The sequence below is a fragment of the Macrotis lagotis genome, chromosome 8 (assembly GCF_037893015.1).
Source record: "Macrotis lagotis isolate mMagLag1 chromosome 8, bilby.v1.9.chrom.fasta, whole genome shotgun sequence".
Taxonomy (NCBI): Eukaryota; Metazoa; Chordata; class Mammalia; order Peramelemorphia; family Peramelidae; genus Macrotis; species Macrotis lagotis.
This window is the reverse complement of record NC_133665.1, coordinates 8,256,575-8,276,095: the sequence shown is the minus strand read 5'-3', so window position 1 is coordinate 8,276,095 and position 19,521 is coordinate 8,256,575.

Genomic DNA, 19,521 nt, shown 5'->3' with positions numbered 1-19,521 from the left:
ATATATATATATATATATATATTTGTGTATGTATATACACAAATGTGTCTGTCTGTCTGTCTATCTATCTATCTATCTATCTATCTATCTATCTATCTATCTATGGATAGTCCCTTCAAATTCAACTCCCACTTGTGTCCTTTATATAGATGCTCCTTCTAATTATTCTAATTAATGAGAAAGTTCATATCAGTTATCAGTTTCAACTTCCCATGCAGGAATATAAACAGTTGAATACTATTAAGTCCCTTTTTATTTTGTTTTATTTTTCCTAGATTTCTCACAAAGTTATCAGCTTCCCTTTGCTCAATTTTAAGGAATTCTTTTCTTCAGTGAACTTTTATTCCTTCCTCTTCCATTTGACTTTTTAAAGCATTATTCTCCACATTGTCTTTTTGTTCCTCTTTTTTTCCCGTTGACCCAGGCTAGTTTTAAGATGCTATTTTTCTTCAGAATTTTTTGTCTCCTTCACCAAGCTGCAGATTTTTTCCCCATGATTTTCTGACATCATTTATTTTTCTTTCTAATTTTTCCTCTAACTCCCCTACTTAATTTTCAAAATCTTTTTTGAGGTCTTTTATGGGTTAAAATCAATTCAAAATTTTCTTGGAGGCTTTGACTTTGTCATTATCTTCTGAGTGTATGTTTTGCCCTTCCTTATCACTATAATGACTTTCTATGGTCAGATTTTTTTCTTCCATTGTTTGTACATTTCCATAGTCTATGCCTTGATATTAGTTCTTTATTTTTTTTTTTTTTTAGGTTTTTGTAAGGCAAATGGGGTTAAGTGGCTTGCCCAAGGCCACACAGCTAGGTAATTATTAAGTGTCTGACCCAGGTACTCCTGACTCCAGGGCTGGTGCTTTATCCACTGCGCCACCTAGCTGCCCCTATTAGCTCTTTTTTTAAGGTGAAACTTTGCTTTGCTTCCGGGGTAGGGGGTGAACTGTCACAAGTTTTGAGAGTTTTTTTGTAGCTATTTTCAGAGATACTTCTAGGGACCTGACAGTTTTTAGTTCTTCCAGGACAGTATAATGAAAGAAGAGGCTTTTACAGCTCTCCTAGCCTATCCTCTCGTCTTTGAGTGATTACGCATATTCCTTTCTACTGTGGAACTGTGAGAAGGGTTCCTGTTCCTCTGTAGCAGCAATCTTTGGTGTGCTTCTCCTCTCCCTGTGACTACAACCCAGCACTGGGACCCAGATATGAACAAAGAAACAAATTCCTACCTCAGTGACAGCAAAGAGAGCCCTGTAATCTCCTTCTGACTCCCTTATTGACTGTGGGTCAAGAGCTCTAGAAGCAGTTGCCACTACTGCTGATTCAGTGACTCCTAAGGACTGTTTCTGGTTCACTGGGTCTGTGCTGCTGAGGCCTGTGCTGGACTGTGCTCCATTCTCTCCCTGGTAAGATAGACATTTTTTATTGATCTTCTAAGTTGTCTTATGCTGAAAAATTATTGGACTTCATCTTTTTGTGGTTTCTGTCACTCTAGACTTTGGTTATAGTCATTATTTAACTTGGAGAGGTTTGGGAGAGAACTCATGCAAATCCCTATCATTTTGCCAACATTACACCACCATCATCTAGTATGTTTTGCTATTGTATAAATTTTTCTGTGTATTTCATTTTGTATCAATTCATATAAATCTTCCTAGATTCTTCCATCTCTTTGATCATTTCTTAGAGCACAACAGTTAACTCCTGTCTTGGTGTAATAGATTAGTGAAGTATATAAAATGGGTTACAACAGTCCATGAGTTGGGGTGTTTGCGACATATTTACTATACTCACTACAGCAGTTCTATCCATGTTAAAGATTTACTAGGTAGAGCAGGTAGGTGGTAGAGTGGATAGCTTGCAGTCCTGGAGTCAGGAGGACCTGAGTTCAAATTCAACAATAATCAGACAATAATTACCTAGCTCTGTGATCTTGGGCAAGTCACTTAACCCCATTGCCTTGCAAAAATAACAATATCAAAAAGAAGTTTACTAGGAGTTTATATCATTTTACTCTTAACCTGGTCATTTGATTAGATATTAAAATGAACCTATTGTTTTGAATATTAAAAGAAGAAACAAAGTAAGAACGAGAAAAAGAAGGAAAAAAACCCAAGTCAATCTTTGACAAACCCACAACCTAGAAAAGATCTGAATATGATCACAAGGTAATGATGAAGAATTAACTAAAGATTGGCCACATGTAATATTCTTTTTTATGAAATATGAACCAATTTATGATATATGTACCCCAATGGCTTGAAAACAAATTTGTCATGGTCTTAAGGTTTTTAAAATAGTTAATCTTTGTGGAGTTAGAATTGCCTGTTAGAGAAGATCCTTGGAGGAAAGGAGGAGTGAATTTTCCTCTCTTGCTCTGTCCCACTCTCCAAAGTCATATTACTTTTAAAGGGTATAACAAGATCTCTAAGTTAGGTCTATATCCATTAGGGAACAGAGACAGAGTGAAACAGTTTTTGGGACCATAGACACCTGGAAGCAGAAAAGAATTTGACAACTTTGAGATATAAGCCTTGTAAGTCCAGCTGAATGACCAGCCTAGCAGAAATGGCAAACTCAAGAATAGCTCTATGAAAACTCTATGAAAAGATTTAAAAAACCCTTCAGATCATATAATACTAGGAATTGTGATTTATCTCAATTACATGTGATCTTTTATCTTTGTGCCTCACAACCTTTGAACTCTAAATTTGGGCCTACTATTCTCATGAATTCTTCTAAGTGATTGTGCCCCAGGCTTATGGAGAATATTTTGTATCACTACTAAGTCATACTAGTAAATGCCTTTGTTCATCCTATTGTGTCTACTGACCATCAGTAAAATGCATACCAGTGGGAGTGTCAAGAACTATAGCAGTGGTAGCACAACTCTACAGGATTGTCCTTAGAACCAGAGATAGCATAAACCCTTGGGAACTCATAGATATAAATTAGGAACATTGCATGGAAATCGTTATAGAAAGAAAAGAGAAATGGAATGGGAAAGACAATGGAAGCTGCCCCATATCCTATTTTTAAGCAAACTAAATGGTTTAATTTCTGAAGGATTTAGAGATGGAGATCTGTGTTAACAGTACCATAAGTAAAACAGTTAAGCATTTACAGAGGATGTTTTTGGTTGGGGACTAAAATGGATGCTCTAATCACAAGGGAAAATATTATATTAACAAAGAATAATGTAATCATATCTACAAAAATCAATTTTAGAAACTGTGTCTTTTTTCCTTACTATAACCCATTGCAGCCAGCAAATTACATATTTTTGTGGGGTTTATTGCCTGGTTCATCATTTCATCATTTTTCTTCTGTTTTCAAGAAGTATATCTATTGAGAGAGTGCAACTATATTCAGTTATCAGTTTTGTTAGAAAAGAAGACATTACTAATTAGAGTTGACTTTCCAGAGGTCAGTGAGGCAAAGAAGATGATATGATATGTAATTTGTGCTTTAAAAATGTTCATTTTAGGGGGGACGGCTACATGGCACAGTGGTTAGAGCACCGGCCCTGGAGGCAGGAGTACCTGAGTTCAAATCTGGCCTCAGACACTTAATAATTACCTAGCTGTGTGATCTTAGGCAAGCCACTTAACCCCATCTGCCTTGCAAAAACCTAACAAAATTCATTTTAAAAATAATTTTCAAATAATCGAACTGTATTCTATCCTCCTCCCTAAATATATATACTTAAAAATTCACTATTTTCATAATGCCTAGACTAGGATAGGCTCCCTAGTCTTCAGCCTAACTTTCAAAGTCCTCCACAGTCTAGCCCCAAGCTTTCTCTATTTCTCTCTCTCTGTCTTTCTCTCTCTCTGTCTCTTTGGCGCTCTCTCTCTCTCTCTCTCTCTCTCTCTCTCTCTCTCTCTCACTCTCTGTCACTGTCTGTTTCTGTTTTTGTCTCTCTGTCTCTCTGTCTCTCTGTCTCTTTTGTTTGTCTCTGTCTCTCTCTCTCTGAGCACTATATAAAATCCTCTACAACAAACAAACTGGTCTCCTCACTTTACTCCTACATTTTTGATTACATCATACTCCTTATTGTAATATGTTTTCTACCTACAAGAATGGTATGAGACGTGTAACATAGTAAAATTAAGATCTGATTCATCAAGACTTAATTTATGGACCTAATTCTTCAACATAGTTTATACATAATGTCCATGAATATACCAGAACTACCCCAGCTCACAGCAATATGTCCATTTTCTCAACTCTTTGTGTCACTTATTTTGTACTTATCACATGAAAAGAGCTAACCTTAGATTTAGAAGAAACATTAAATGTTTATTCATTTCATTAAATGTTTATCAATTTCAATTTCAAACCATGTTAGAATTCCCTCTATAATATCACAACAAATGATTATCTAATTCATTTTTAAAAATCTATAATTATTAGAAATTTATTCTTCGTGCTAAGTCAAAATGCCCCTTATTGCACAGTGACTTCAAACCCAATAGCACTAATTCTAAAGTCTGGATCTATTATTTAAAAAAAATCTCAGAGTTGAGAGATCTCAGAAGAGAGCCTGTTCAATGTGTACTCTCAAATTATGCTCATGATGCCTGAAAATATTATGTTCTGACTTTTTTGAATTAAGTAGGAAAAAAATTCCTCTTTCATATGAGAGATTTTCAAATATTTTAATATATTTATCCTATTTCTACTTCTGTAAGATTTTTTATTGTGGAATCAACTTAAACAGTATCAATCAATGTTTATTAAGCTTCTATACAACAGGTATTATACTAAGAGATAGGAGGACAAGTAAGAAGAATGAAACAATCCTTTCTCTCAAAGAGTTTACATTCTAGTGTAGAAAAAAATGAATACATGCATGTATATATATATATATATATATATATATACATATATATGTATCTTAAATACAAAATGAACAAATATAAAGATGTTAAGATACAAGGTAGTTTGAAAGGAAGAGCACCAGCATTTGGGGAAAATATTTTTTAAAAGCCTTAATAAAAATATGGCATCTTGGTTGGGTCTTAATAGAGGAAAGTGAATTGAGAAAACAGAAATAGTAAATCCCAGCCACTAGGCAAAGGCCCCAGCATGCAATATGTAGAGTGACCAATAGAAAGAAGATAGTCCGACTGGTTTGGGAAGCACAGGAAGGCAACAATATCCATTGAGGCTAGAAAGACAGAGTGGAAGTGAGTTGTAAAGGGCTTTAATAGCTAAGGGGAGTAGTTTACATCTTATCCTAGAGACAATAGGGTGCCAATAGGGATAATTGAGCAAAGGAATCCTGTGGTCATATCTGTGCTTAATGAAAATTACTTTGTCATCAAAAATTGCTGTCCTGAACTAGAATGGTATCCAGTCTTCTCATCACTATGATAATTCTCCTCTAGGTGTCCTCTATTCTGTCATTATCCTTTCTAAAATGTTATACCTGTTTTCTCTATGCCCATCAAACTGGAAAAGATGCTGAAAGTGAAAAATGACAAATGTTGGAGGGGACTTGGTAAAACAGATACATCAATCAGTAAACATTTATACACTGCCTCCTATGTGACCACCTACTATGTTAGGTGATAGGGATATAAAAAAGCAAAAGACAGACCTTGAACTCATAGAGTTTACAGCATAAAGAAGGAGACAACATGCAAACAATTATGTAAATATATATAGGATAAATAGGATATGATTAGCATAGGGAAGACACTGGAATTAAGAGAGGTTGAGAAAGACTTCACATAAAAGATAGCAGTTTAGTTATCACTTAAAGGAAACCAGGAGAAATCAATAATTAAAGAAGGGACCCTTCAGGCCTGGAAATTGACAGAGAAAATGTCTAGAAAATATCTAGTGTCCTATTTGCAGACCAGTGAAAAGGCAAATGACACTGGATCAAAGAGAGAATATTGGAGAATAAAATTTGAGAAGATCTGAAATGTCTGAGGGAGATAAGTTATGAAAAGCTTTGACAAACAGAAATTTGCATTTGATCCTGGAAACCTCTGGATTTTATTGAGGGGAGGATGGGGAATAAACTGATCAGATCTGTGCTTAAGGAAAAAAATCACTTTAGTGTCTGAATGGAGGATGGATTGGAGTGTAGAGAAACTTGAGACAGACTCACCAGCAACCCACTGCAATAATCAGGCAGTAGGTGATGATGGACTGCACTTGAGTGCAGAGTCAGAGGAAAAATAAGGGGTCATAAGCAAAAAAGGTAAAATTTGACAGGCTTTGGTAAGAGATTGGATATATGAGGAGATAGATATTTCAATACTCTATGATATCATTACATATGTATAAAAGGATCCAGAATGACTCCTGAGGAATATGAGGGCATGAGAGGATTGTGTTGTTCTCTCTGGTCATAGGAAAGGTAGGAAGAGGTGAGGATTTAGGGTAAAATATGTCATGAACACATTGAGTTAGAGATGCTTATTGGAATCTTACAATCTATTTTATAGATGATGTTTGAAAGGAAGTTCAAGATATGAGATTGTGATTTAGCAGATTTTTTGAGACAGGACAGGGAGATTTGAGAATCCTGAGTATAGAGATGGTAATTAAATTTATGGAAACTGTTGAGATGTGAAAGAATATAGAGAAGATAAGGGTCAGGAAAGAACTCTTAAGGATACCTATAGTTAAAAGGCATGACCTGAAAGATTATCCATCAAAGGAGGCAGAGAAAGTTAAGGTAGATAGGTAGGAAGGGAACCAAAAGAGAGTGGTGTCCTTTACACCTAGAAAGCAGAGATTATTAAAGAGAAGAAAATGATCAAGAATATCAGAAAATGCAAAGAAGTAAAAAAAGAATGAAGATTGGGAAATGGCCATTGATTCTGGCAACAAAGAGATCGACAACAACTTTGGAAAAAACAATTTCAGTGCCAGGTTGTAAGGGGTTAATAAGAGATGAAGAGAAAGAAAATCAAGGCACCTCTTGTAGATGGCCATTGTTTTGTTGGAAGGGGGAAAAAGAGATATAGAATGATATTTGGAAGGGATGGAAGGAAAATAAAAGAGAAATAAGAAAGATTTCATGAAGTTTTACTTCAATTCAATCATATAGCATTATTCCTGACTCATTCATGTAGGAAGTAAATGTGTGAAAAACAATATTATGTTAGTATTATGTGATTTCATTGGATTACTTACTGTTCATTGCTTCTCTTCAAAAATTTTACAAGGAATTAATGTTAAACTCACTAGTCCGTAGTTTATAGACTTGACCTTTTTTTTAATTGAAACAATTCTTGTCCATTTTCAGTTTGGCAGCATCTGTCACATTACCCACTTTTTCAAAGATCATGAAAATGGTTCAACAATCCTATCCTCCAGTTCTTTCAGTACTCTGAAATATTATTCACTACAGTCTAGCATTATTTGTACTAACTTAGGGCATTTAAGTGACACATTTCCCAATTCTTAGGCTTCATCTTACTACTAGAATATTTTGTTCTATCTTTCACCCAAAGAATAGACTTCTTGGAGAAGAAAATAGAAGTTAAATAAGCATTGACTAGTTGTACTAATTCTAATCATTCTTGGATTTTTTTCTCTTTTTACAATATTGTTATAAAAGTAAAAACAAAACATTTTTGTTATCCTTATCAGTCTCAGCTCATTCTTCATATTAATGGAATAAGGTAGTTCAATTATCATCTCCATGTAGATAATTCCCAAACAAGCTTAACTATCTATTGAATATATTAAACTAAATATGCCTTCCACAACTCAAATTTTACAAGTCTTAAAACTGATTTTATTAATTTTTGCTTTTTTGAACCAACATTTCAGTCTACCTTCCATATTTCTCTTTAGCATACAATAATTCTAATCATGTTTTCAATCACAGAATGACTGATAATTTTTCCTTTGTTCTTCCTCACCCAATATAAACAAACAGTTGCCAAATCTTGCCAATTCTAAATCCAAAACATCACTTGAATGTGTTCTCTTATTAAAGCTCATAACTTCTTGTCTGGTTTGCCACAAGAGGCAATTGGTCTTTTTAATGCATTTCTCCTCTCTCTAATCAAGCCTCCATGAATTTGCCAAAATGCTTTTGCTTAAACATTGTTTGGACTATATCATTCCTTTAGTTCATAAACTACAGAGGCTACCAATTGTTTCAAATTATAATTTTTTTGTTAGACTCTTTTTAAAGGAAAAATTTTATTTATTTTGAGTTTTAAAATTTTCCCCTATTCTTGCTTCCCTCCATCCACCCCCCACAGAGGCAGTCTGTCAGTCTTTACATTATTTCCATGGTATATATAGATCTAAGTTGAATGTAATGAGAGAAAAATCATATCCTAAAGGAAGAAAAATAAAGTATAAGAGATAGCAAAATTACATAATAAGATGAGATATTTTTTTTCTAAATTGAAGGTAATAGTCTTTGGTCTTTGTTCAAACTCCACAGTTCTATCTGTGGATATAGATGGTATTCTCAATCACAAATACGCCCAAAATGTCCCTAATTGTTGCACTGCTGGAATGAGCAAGTCCATCAAGGTGGATAATCACCCCCCATGTAGTTGTTGTTAGGGTGTACAATGTTTTTCTGGTCTGCTCATCTCACTCAACATCAGTTCATGCAAATCCTTCCAGGCTTCCCTGAATTCCCATCCCTCCTGGTTTCTAATAGAACAATGCAAATACCACAGTTTGTTAAGCCATTCCCCAACTGAGGGACATTTTCTTAATTTCCAGTTCTTTGCTACCACAAACAGGGCTGCTATGAATACTTTTGTACAAGTGATGCTTTTAACCTTTTTTCATAATCTCTTCAGGGTATAGGCCCAGTAGTTGTATTGCTGGATCAAAACACATCTTTATTGTCTTTTGGGCATAATTCCAAGTTACTCTCCAGAAAGGTTAGATAAGTTCACAGCTCCAAAAACAATACATTAGTGTCCTAGATTTCCCACATCTCTTCCAACATTGATCAATGTCCTTTCTTGTCGTATTGGCCAGTCTGAGAGGTGTGAGGTGGTACATCAGAGATGTTTTATTTGAATTTCTCTAATAGTGATTTAGAGGGAGTTTTCATATGACTATGGATTGCTTTGATTTCCTCATTTGTAAATTGCTTTTGCAATTTGCCATCAAAATCCTTTGACCATTTGTCAATTGGGGAATGGCTTGGGTTTTTTTGAAAATTTGACTCAGTTCTCTGTATATTTTAGAAAAGGGTCCTCTGTCAGAAATACTAGTTGTAAAAATTGTTTCTCAATTTACTACATCTCTTTTGATCTTGGTTACAGTAGTTTAGTGTGTAAAAAATCTTTTTAATTTAAGGTAATGAAAATTATCTAGTTTGTTTTTAATGATGTTATCCATCTCTTCCTTGGTCATAAACTGCTTCCCTTCCATAGATCTGACAGGTATACTACTTCTTGATCTTCTACTTTGATTATAATGTTGTATTTTTATATTTCTAAATCCTGTGTCCATTTTGATCTTAACTTGGTGTAGGGTGTGATGTTTTGGTCTAATCCAAGTTTCTTCCATACTAACTTCCAATTTTCCCAACAGTTTTTATCGAAGAGAGTGTTTTTGTTCCAATAGCTGGACTCTTTGAGTTTATCAAACAGTAGATTACTACAATCATTTCCTGCTATTGTACCTAGTTTATTCCACTGGTCCACCACTCTATTTCTTAGCCAATAGCAGATAGTTTTGATGACTGATACTTCATAATATAATTTTAGATCTGGTAAGGCTAAGCCTCCTTCTTTTGCACTTTTTTTTTCATTGAATACCTGGAAATTCTTGATTTTTTATTTCTCCATATGAATCTACTTACAATTTATTCTAATTCATCAAAGTAATTTTCTTTTTGGAATTATGATTAATAGGGCACTAAACAAGCAGCTTAGTTTTTTTATTATATTTTTGTTATATTAGCTCGGCCTATCCATGAGCAGAGGATGTTTGCCAAGTTATTTAAGTCTGATTTTATTTGTGTGAGAAGTGTTTTGTAATTGTTTTCAAAAAGTTTTTGAGTCTAACTTGGCAGGTAGACTCCCAGATATTTTATATTTTCTGAGGTTACTTTGAATGGGATTTCTGGTCATATATAGAAATGTTGAAGATTTAGGAGGGTTTATTTTATATCCAGCAACTTTGCTAAATTTGCTAATTATTTCTAGTATTTTTAAGGTGATCATTTGGAATTCTGTGAGTATACCATCATGTCATCTGCAGAGTGAGAGTTTTGTCTCTTCCTTCCCAATTCTAATTCCTTCAATATCTTTTTCTTCTCTTATTGCTGAAGCTCACATTTCTAATACAATATTGAAGAGCAGTGGTCATAACGGGCATCCTTGTTTCACCCCTGATCTTATTAGAAATGCGTCTAGCCTATCCACATTACATATAAAGCTTGTTGAGCATTTCAGATAGATACTGCTTATTATTCTAAGGAACAGTCCCTTTATTCCTACACATTCTAGTGTTTTTAGTAGGAATGGGTACTGTATTTTGTCAAAAGCTTTTTCAGCATCTATTGATATAATCATATGATTTCTGATGGGTTTGTTATTGCTATAATTAATTATACTAACAGTTTTTCTAATATTGAACCAACCCTTATTCCTGGGATAAATCCTACTTGGTCATAGTGTATTATCCTAGTGATAATTTGCTGTAATTGTTTTGCTAAGATTTCATTTAAGATTTTTGCATCTATATTCATCAGGGCTATAGGTCAATAAATTTTCTTTTATGTTTTGACACTTCCTGGTTTAGGTATCAGCACCATATTGGTGCAATAGAAAGAGTTAGGCAGAGTTCTGTCTTCATCTATTTTTTCTAAAGAGTTTATATAGAATTGGGAAAAATTCTTCCTTAAATGTTTGATAGAATTCACTTTTGAATCCATCTGGCCCTGGAGATTTTTTCTTGGGGAGTTCAATAATGGCTTGTAGAATTTCTCTTCCTGAGATAGGGTTGTTTAGGTATTTAATTACCTCTTCATTTAACATGGGCAACTTATATTTTTGTAAATATTCATTCATTTCACTTAGTTTGTCAAATTTATTGGCATAGAATTGGGCAAAATCAGTGGAAATTCTTACTTTAATTTCCTCTGCCTTGTGGTGCATTCACCCTTTTCACTTATGATACTAACCATTTGGTTTTCTTCTATTCTTTTCTAAATCAAATTGACCAGAAGTTTATCAATTTTATTGGTTTTCTCATAAAATCAGCTCTTAGTTTTCTTTCACTTGATTTTTATTAATTTCTCCTTTAATTTTCAGAATTTTTAATTTGTTATTTAATTGGGGGTTTTTAATTTGTTCTTTCTCCAGTTTTTTAGTTGCATATTTAGTTCACTGATTTTATCTTTCTCTAATTTATTCATGTAAGCATTTTTTAAATTTATTTGTATTAAAGATTTCATTTGAGTTTTAAAATTTTCACCACAATCTTGCTCCCCACCCCACGGAAAGCACTCTGTCAGGTGTTTCCATGCTGTACCTTGATCCAAATTGGGTGTGATGAGCGGGAAATCATAACCTTAAAGAAGAGAAGAGAAGTCTCAGAGATAAAAAGATCAGATAATAAGATATCTGTTTCTTTTCTAAATTAAAGGGAATAGTCCTTGTACTTTGTTCAAATTCCACAGCTCCTTATCTGGATACAGATGGCACTCTCCTTTGCACACAGCCCAGTAGCGTTCCCAATTGTTGCACTGATGGAATGAGCAAGTCCTTAAAGGTTGAACATCACTCCCATGTTGCTGTTAGGATGTACAGTGTTTTTCTGGTTCTGCTCATCTCACTCAGCATCAGTTCATGCAAATCCCTCCAAGCTTCCCTGAAATCCTGTCCCTCTAGGTTTCTAATAGAACAATAGTGTTCCATGACATACATATACTACAGTTTGCTAAGCCATTCCCCAATTGAAGGACATTTACTGGATTTCCAATTCTTTGCCACCACAAAAAGGGCTGCCATAAATATTTTTGTACAAGTAATGTTTTTACCCTTTTTCATCATCTCTTCAGGGTATAGACCCAGTAGTGGTATTGCTGGGTCAAAGGGTATCTTTTGGTTTTGTTGAACAGTATCTTGTTGTCTCATGAAGTCATTAGTTTTCACTGATGCCATTCTTTTTTTTAGAGAACAACTACCTTCATTTATCTTTTGAAACTCCTTTTCCAGTTGATCAATTCTACTTTTAAAGGAGTTTTTCATTTGTCCTACTGTAGTTTTGAGAGAATTATTTTCTTTTTGCATGTGCTCAATTGAGGTTCTTAGAGAATTATTCTCATATTGTATTTTCCAAGAATTTGTTTTCTTGTTGTGAGATGCTAATTTTCTCTTGCACCATGTTAATTTTCTCTTGAATTTCTTTTCCCAATTTTCTAATCGATTTTTGAGCTCCTCCCTGATTTCCTCAAGAAAGTATTTCTTGGGTGGAGACCAATTCATATTTCTCCTCAGAAGTGCTAGATCTCTCTGGGTTAAAATCTATTTCTTCTAAGTATTTCTCCATGGGCCCCCCTTTTGCTGGCTTTCTTCATCTTAATAAGATCTTGTGCATGCATGTATGTGGTGAGGGGGGAGGCTGGCTCTCAGTGGTTTGCTTTTGAAAACCCTAGAGACTTTGTTCACTTGGCTTAGTAATTCCACAGGATGGCCAATAGGGGGCTCCAGTTGCTTTCTCTGGAGTGTTTGAGTCCCTCAGCAGCAGAATCTGAGTTGATCTTGAACAGTATACTGGGCCCTTGTTGAAGGAGTTAATCTCCCTTTCAGCTGAGTGTACTCTTTTTCCCATACCTAAGCTTGAGGGAGTAGGGGGGAGGGTGTTACTCTTCATTCTGGGAAGAGGGCTCTGCTAAAAGTATGGAGCTCTAGACCCTTGCCCAGCGAGTTGTTCTACAGGCAGGCTCTAGGACTCTCTGTGTTGGAACTCAGCTTCCCGTTACTCCTTTCCCCCTGCCCAAAGATTCCTTGACTAAAGATTGTTCTTGCACACACTACTCACCAAAGCCTCTGTAACAGAAGGTGGTCCTCTGGCTTCCCCACCACTACTGTCCCTGCACTGGCCTTTTGATCTCTGCTTCCCATTCGCCCAGAGTCCTGTGAGACAGATGTTGTTGGTAGGTCTCCTTTCTGGTTTTTGTTGATTGAATTTCTGTTAAGAGGTTTCTTTCATGTTATTTTTGAGGGAAATCAGGAGCACTTAACATAGTGCCTGTCTTCTCTCTGTCATCTTGGCCAGAAGCCTTTTTGTTAGACTCTTAAACCCCTTTTCACATCACCACCCACTTTCTTCCCACTTTATAGAGATATCTTCCCTTCCAGAATGCTATGAAAACCTAGAGATGGTATCCTATCTTTACATGTCTTGACCACAGTGTCTAGAATATACCTTTTCTTTTCCTTAGTCTTAGAATCACTTAGTTATACTAACACTGAATTCAAGCATTAGCTTCTACAGGAGTCTTATCCTTATCAATCATTAGTAATCTCCCTAATTATTTTCAATTTACCAGTTTTTTTTTCATTCATTCTGTATTTGCTTAGATATGTGCTATTTTTCCCTGGAAAAAAATTATAAGCAAAAGTATTCTGGTAACATTTTGCTCTTTCAAGAAAGTAATGATTTAACTTTTTTTATCTTTACATGCTTGGCACCTACAATAAGGACTAACACATTGTAGATGTTGAACAATGCTTGTGGATTAATTGAATTGATATGCAGGATAAGATATTGTCTTTGTGTTGATTTCTCTTAAGTGATTTTCTTTTGAAATAAGGAAGGATTTGGGGAGTGGTCTTAAATTAAAAAGTTATGGCACAAAATAGGAAAAAATAAAACTTTTAAAGAAATATGTAAATAAAAATAGTGGAGATATTTCTTTCATATTTCTTGACACTTTTTTATTCATCATCGTAAGTTGTTCCTATAGAATTTACTTCTTTACTACTTCTATTTCAAGAAATGAAATTGTGACAAAGTGGGCTGAACATTTCAAATGTCATTTCTTCCTTCCTCCTTTCCTTCCTTCCTTCCTTCCTTCCTTCCTTCCTTCCTTCCTTCCTTCCTTCCTTCCTTCCTCTTTCTTAAGCCTGTTGGAGGTAGAGTGAGGAAGACCTGAGTTCAAATTCTCCCTCAGATACTTGCTATCTGATCCTGAGCAAATCAATTAACATTTATCTGTATTAGTTTTTTCAACCATAGAATAAGTATAAAAGCAGCAAATGAGATAACTTCTAAAATGTTTAGAAAGTACCTGGCATATAGTAAATGTTTAATAAATAGTTGTTACCTTCTCTTCCTCTTCTCCCTTTTTCTCTGAATGAGTCCTCCACACAATCTCCAGGGAGTTTAAATTCCCTAATCTCTCTCTCTGATACTTAATACTTTGTATGTCCATGTGCAAGTTATAATGTCTCTGAGTCTCCATCTACTCAAAAGTAAATTGGGGATGGGGGCGGCTAGGTGGTGCAGTGGATAAAGCACTGGCCCTGGAGTCAGGGCTACCTGGGTTCAAATCCAGTCTCAGACACTTAATAATTACATAGCCATGTGGCCTTGGGCAAGCCACTTAACCCCATTGCCATGCAAAAACCTCTAAAAAGAAAGTAAATTGGGACCAATAATTCTTGTTGTACTATTAGTAGGGTGAGACACGGGCAAGCTATAGTATATATAAAACATTTTGCCAACCTCAAAATACTATATAAATTTCAGTATTTCAGTAATGAAAACAAAGTGATGACAGAAAAGGTCCACAATTTTTTTTTGCAAAAAACACATGGTTTTGAATAAAAAGAGCAGTGAACTTGGTATTCAAATATTTCAGGATTACATGTACTTAAAGAGTAGATGAAATGGGAATTAAGAATAAAGTTAGGAAATGCAATTAGATTAGACCTGGTGTTCATAAAGAATATCTGGACCAAACTTCCGGCCAAGATGGAGGAGATAAAATAGGCACAGTTCTAAAGTCTCCCAACCTTTCCCCATCTATCATATGAAACAAATCTTTTAACAGAAATCTGACCCACAACACCCAGAAAGAAAATCTACCTCAGGATATGTCTTCAGCAGCCTTCAGTGAGTCCAGTGCAGAGTGTCGATCAGCCTGGAATCACCCAGAATAGTGGCTGAATTGGAGCTGGGGAGCCTGAGGGCCTGAGAGACAGACCTGCTTGATCAGCAGTGGGGCTTGACCACGGGGGCTTGAGTCAACTAGGGAGCAGAGCCACTAGTGTATACTCTGACCCTCTGGAGCTTGCCAGCAAGGCGGGCGGGAGAGTTCTGGTGCAGGAGAGCTGTGGACAACATCCCTGGGCTCCTCAGGTCTGAGGAACACTGATTCCATGCCTCCATTGCTGCTGAGGCCTCTTCCCAGAACAAACAAATTAGAGCTTACTTCTGCCGGAGGCACAGGTGTGTGAGCAGAACCAGCCCAGCTGACAATAGGGAGAGGGATGACCTCACTCCAGGCTAGAATCTACCTTTGACTGAAGGAAAAAGGATTCAATGGCTCCAATCCCTCCCTTCAGGATAAAGGAGTAGGACTCAAGGTCACAGACACTCAAGAGAAAGCAACCACCACCTCTTACTGGCCAGAAAGAGAAATTTTACTCAGTGAGTAAAGCCTCTAGGGATCCCAAGACCAAAACCCTGTGAATCCACCCCCTCCCCAACTCAAGGTCTTAGCAAAATGAAGAAAGGTCAGCAAAAAGGTGGATCCATAGAAAAATTCTTGGAAGGAAAAGACCCTAACTCAGAGAGTCCTCGAACTTTTGAGGAAAATATGTATGATCTGGTCTCCAGCACAGGCAGACTTCCTTGAAGAACCAAGGAAGGAATTTAAAAAGCAACTGAAAAATTTAGGAAAGACAATTAATACAATGCAACAAGAAAACAAGGCATTAGAAAACACAATTGGTCAAATACAAAATGAGACTAAATCTCTCAGATCATCAATTGGGCAAATGTAAAAAAGAAAATAACTCTTTCAAAATCTCAATTGTTCAAATGGAGAGTTCTTTCAAAATCAGAATTGACCGATTGGAAAAGGAGTTAACAGGGTAAATGAAGAAAACTCTTCTCTTAAAAAAAAGGGATGGAGTAGGCAGAAACTAATGACTTCATGAGACAGCAAGAGCCTGTTAAAGAAAATCAAAAAATAGAAGAAAATAGAAGAAAATGTAAAATACCTCATCAGCAAAACCACTGACCGTGAGAAGAGTTCAAGGAGGGGCAACCTGAGAATTATTGGACTTCCTGAAAACATTGAAGAGTAAAAAAGCCTGGACTAAATATTACATGATCTAGTGATGGAAAATTGCCCTGATATCGTGGAACCAGAGGGCAAAGTAGTTATTGAAAGAATACATCGTTCCCCTCCAGAAAGAGATCCTAAAATGAAAACACCAAGGAATGTTGAGGCCAACTTCCAGAACTATTAGATAAAAAAGAAAATCCTACAAGCAGCCAGAAGGTAACAATTTAAATACCAAGGAGGCACAGTAAGCATTACACCAGACCTGGCTTCATCAACTTTAAGGTACTGAAGGGCCTGGAATGAGATATTTCAAAGAGCAAGGGAGTTTGGAATGCAGTTAAGAATGCACTGTCCCCCAAAGATGAGCCTTCTCTTCCAGGAAAAAAGATAGATATTTACCAAAATGGAAGAATTCCAAAAATTCCTGATGAAAAGACCAGAGCTAAATAGAAAATTTGGACATCAAGCAGGAGGTACAAGAGACACATGAAAAGGTAAAAAAAATAGGGGGCAGAAAAAGAAAAAAACTGCTATCCAATAAGTTGAAACTGGCTATATCCCAGTATGGGGGGAAAGATTCTCATAACTCTTGAGAATTGTAACTCTAACAGAGAGAATATACCAAGCCAGAAGTGATGGAAATTCATGACCTATCCATCAGACTGCTATCCAATGGGATGAAACTGGTTATAACCCCACTTGAGAGAAAGATTCTAATAACTCTCAAGAATTTTAACTCTGTTAAATAGAATGTATTTAGCTAGAAGGGACGGATACTCAGAATTTTCTGACTCAGATAGAATGACTTTAAAAACACTACCTCCTTAAAAAGGGGGACAGGAAGTAGACAGGAGGAGTGAAGGGATTGAATGGGGGTAAATATCATTACAACAAGAGGTACAAAATGCCTCTGGTAAGAGAGGGAAAGAAGGGGTGAGATTAGAAACACCTGAATCTTCTCATCAGACTTGGATTAAAGTAAACTTACACACGTACTCATTTAACTTAAAAAACATCAAAACTTTCAAGTATTGAAAGGGGAAAAAAGGAGGGGGGACAGAGAAAGGTAGGGGGAGGGGGAAAAGGGGAACTAACAAAAGGAAGGGAAGGCAAAAAGGGAAAGGTGAAAGAAAGGGGAGAGGTGATATAGGAGGGCAAACACACTGAAGGGGTGGTATTCAGAAACAAAATAGTGGGGAATATGGATAAAGGGGGTGGGAAAGGGGAAAATACCAACAGAGGGAAGATAGCACAGAGGGCAATAAAGAGTTAGTAGTTATAACTTTGAATGTGAATGGGAGGAACTCTCCCTTAAAACTTAAATGAATACCAGAGTGGATTAAAAACCAGAATCCTCCAATATTCTGCTTACAAGAAACTCATTTGAAGCAGAGAGATGCATATAGAGTAAAGGTAAAAGGTTTGAGCAAAATATATTTTGCTTCAGCGGAAGTGAAAAAAGCAGGGGTAGCAATCCTTATCTCAGACAAAGCAGCTGCAAAAATAGATAGCCTTAAAAAAGATAAGGAAGGAAACTTTATCCTCCTAAAAGGTACCATAGACAACAAAGTTATTTAAATATTGAAATTTTTGCACCCGATGGAATAGCATCCAAATCCTTAGAGAAGAAGCTGAAAGAACTACAGGAAGACATAGACAGCAAAACACTATTAGTGTGAGAACTCAACCTCCTGCTCTCAGATCTAGATAAACCGAATCATAAAATAAGCAAGAAAGAAGTTAAGGAGGTATAATAGATTGTTAGAAAAACTAGATATGATAGACCTATGGAGGAAATTGAATGGGGATAGAAAGGAATATACCTTTTTCTCTGCAGTACATGCAACTTATACAAAAACTGATCATGTATCAGGACATAAAAATATAATGATAAACTGCAGAAAGGCAGAAATAATGAATACATCTTTCTCAGTTCACAATGCAATAAAAGTCACATGAAATATTGGGCCATTATCTATTCCAACCAATTGGAAACTGAATAACCTCATTTTAAGGAATGAGTGGACCAAAAAACAAATTATAGAAAGAATTAATCATTTTATCCTAGATAATGACAATAATGAAACAACATACCAAAACCTATGGGATTCACTCAAAGCAGCTGTCAGGGGATATATTATTTCTTTAAATGCTTATATGAATAAATTAGAGAAAGAAGAAATCAATGAACTAAATATGCAAGTAAAAAATTTAGAGAAAGAACAAATCAAAAATCCCCAATTAAATAGCAAATAAGAAATTCTAAAAATTAAAGGAGAAATTAATAAAATCCAAAGCAAAAATACTATTGAATTAATACATAGAACCAAAAGTTGGTTCTATGAAAAAAAACAATTAAATTGATAAACCTTTGGTCAATTTGATTAAAAAAAAAGAAAGAAGAAAACCAAATTGCTAGAATAATAAATGAAAAAGGTGAACTCACCACCAATGAGGAGGAAATTTATGTAATAATTCAAAATTATTTTGCCCAAGACTTCCGGCCAAGATGGCGGAGAGAAGACAGGCACAGTTCTAGAGTCTTCTGATCTCTTCCACATCTATCACATGAAACAAACCTCTTAGAGGTAGTCCAACTCATGGAACCCAGAAAGAGAATCCAGGAGAAAGAGCATCTACCTCAGGATTTGTCTCCTGCCCCAGCTTTGGTAGAATTCGGGGGGTGGGGCTGAGTATCAGACCCTGATCAGTCAGAGTAACAGCTGAATTGGAACCGGGAGCCTGAGGGCCAGAAAGCAGGACCTGCTGGATCAGTGGTGGGGCTGGATGAAAGAGCTTGGGTCCATGGGGAAGCAGAGGCACTGATGTTGGTGTTGTCCCCCTGCAGCTTGGGGAAGGGGCTGCGGAGAGAGGTCTGGTGCAGGGGAGCTGCGGGCACCATCGTGGGACTACTTCAGTCTGAGAAACTCTGAGCCCATGCCTCCATTGCACTGATGCCTCCTCCAAAACAAACAATTGCAAACTACTTCTGCCTCAGGTGCAGATGTGTGAGCCAAAGAACCAGCCCAGCTGAGGGATGACCTCAGGCCAGGGTAAAGCCCACCATTGATTGAAGGCAAAAGAATTCAGTAGTTCCAACTCCTTCCTTTGGGCAAAGGGAGAAGGCCGCTCAACCCAGGACACAGACATGCCAGAGAGGGCAAACAAGCACCTCCTACTGGCCAGCCAGAGAAACTGTACTCAGTAAAGCCTTTAGCAATCCCAAGCCCAGATGAACCAGGCCCCCACAACTCAAGGTC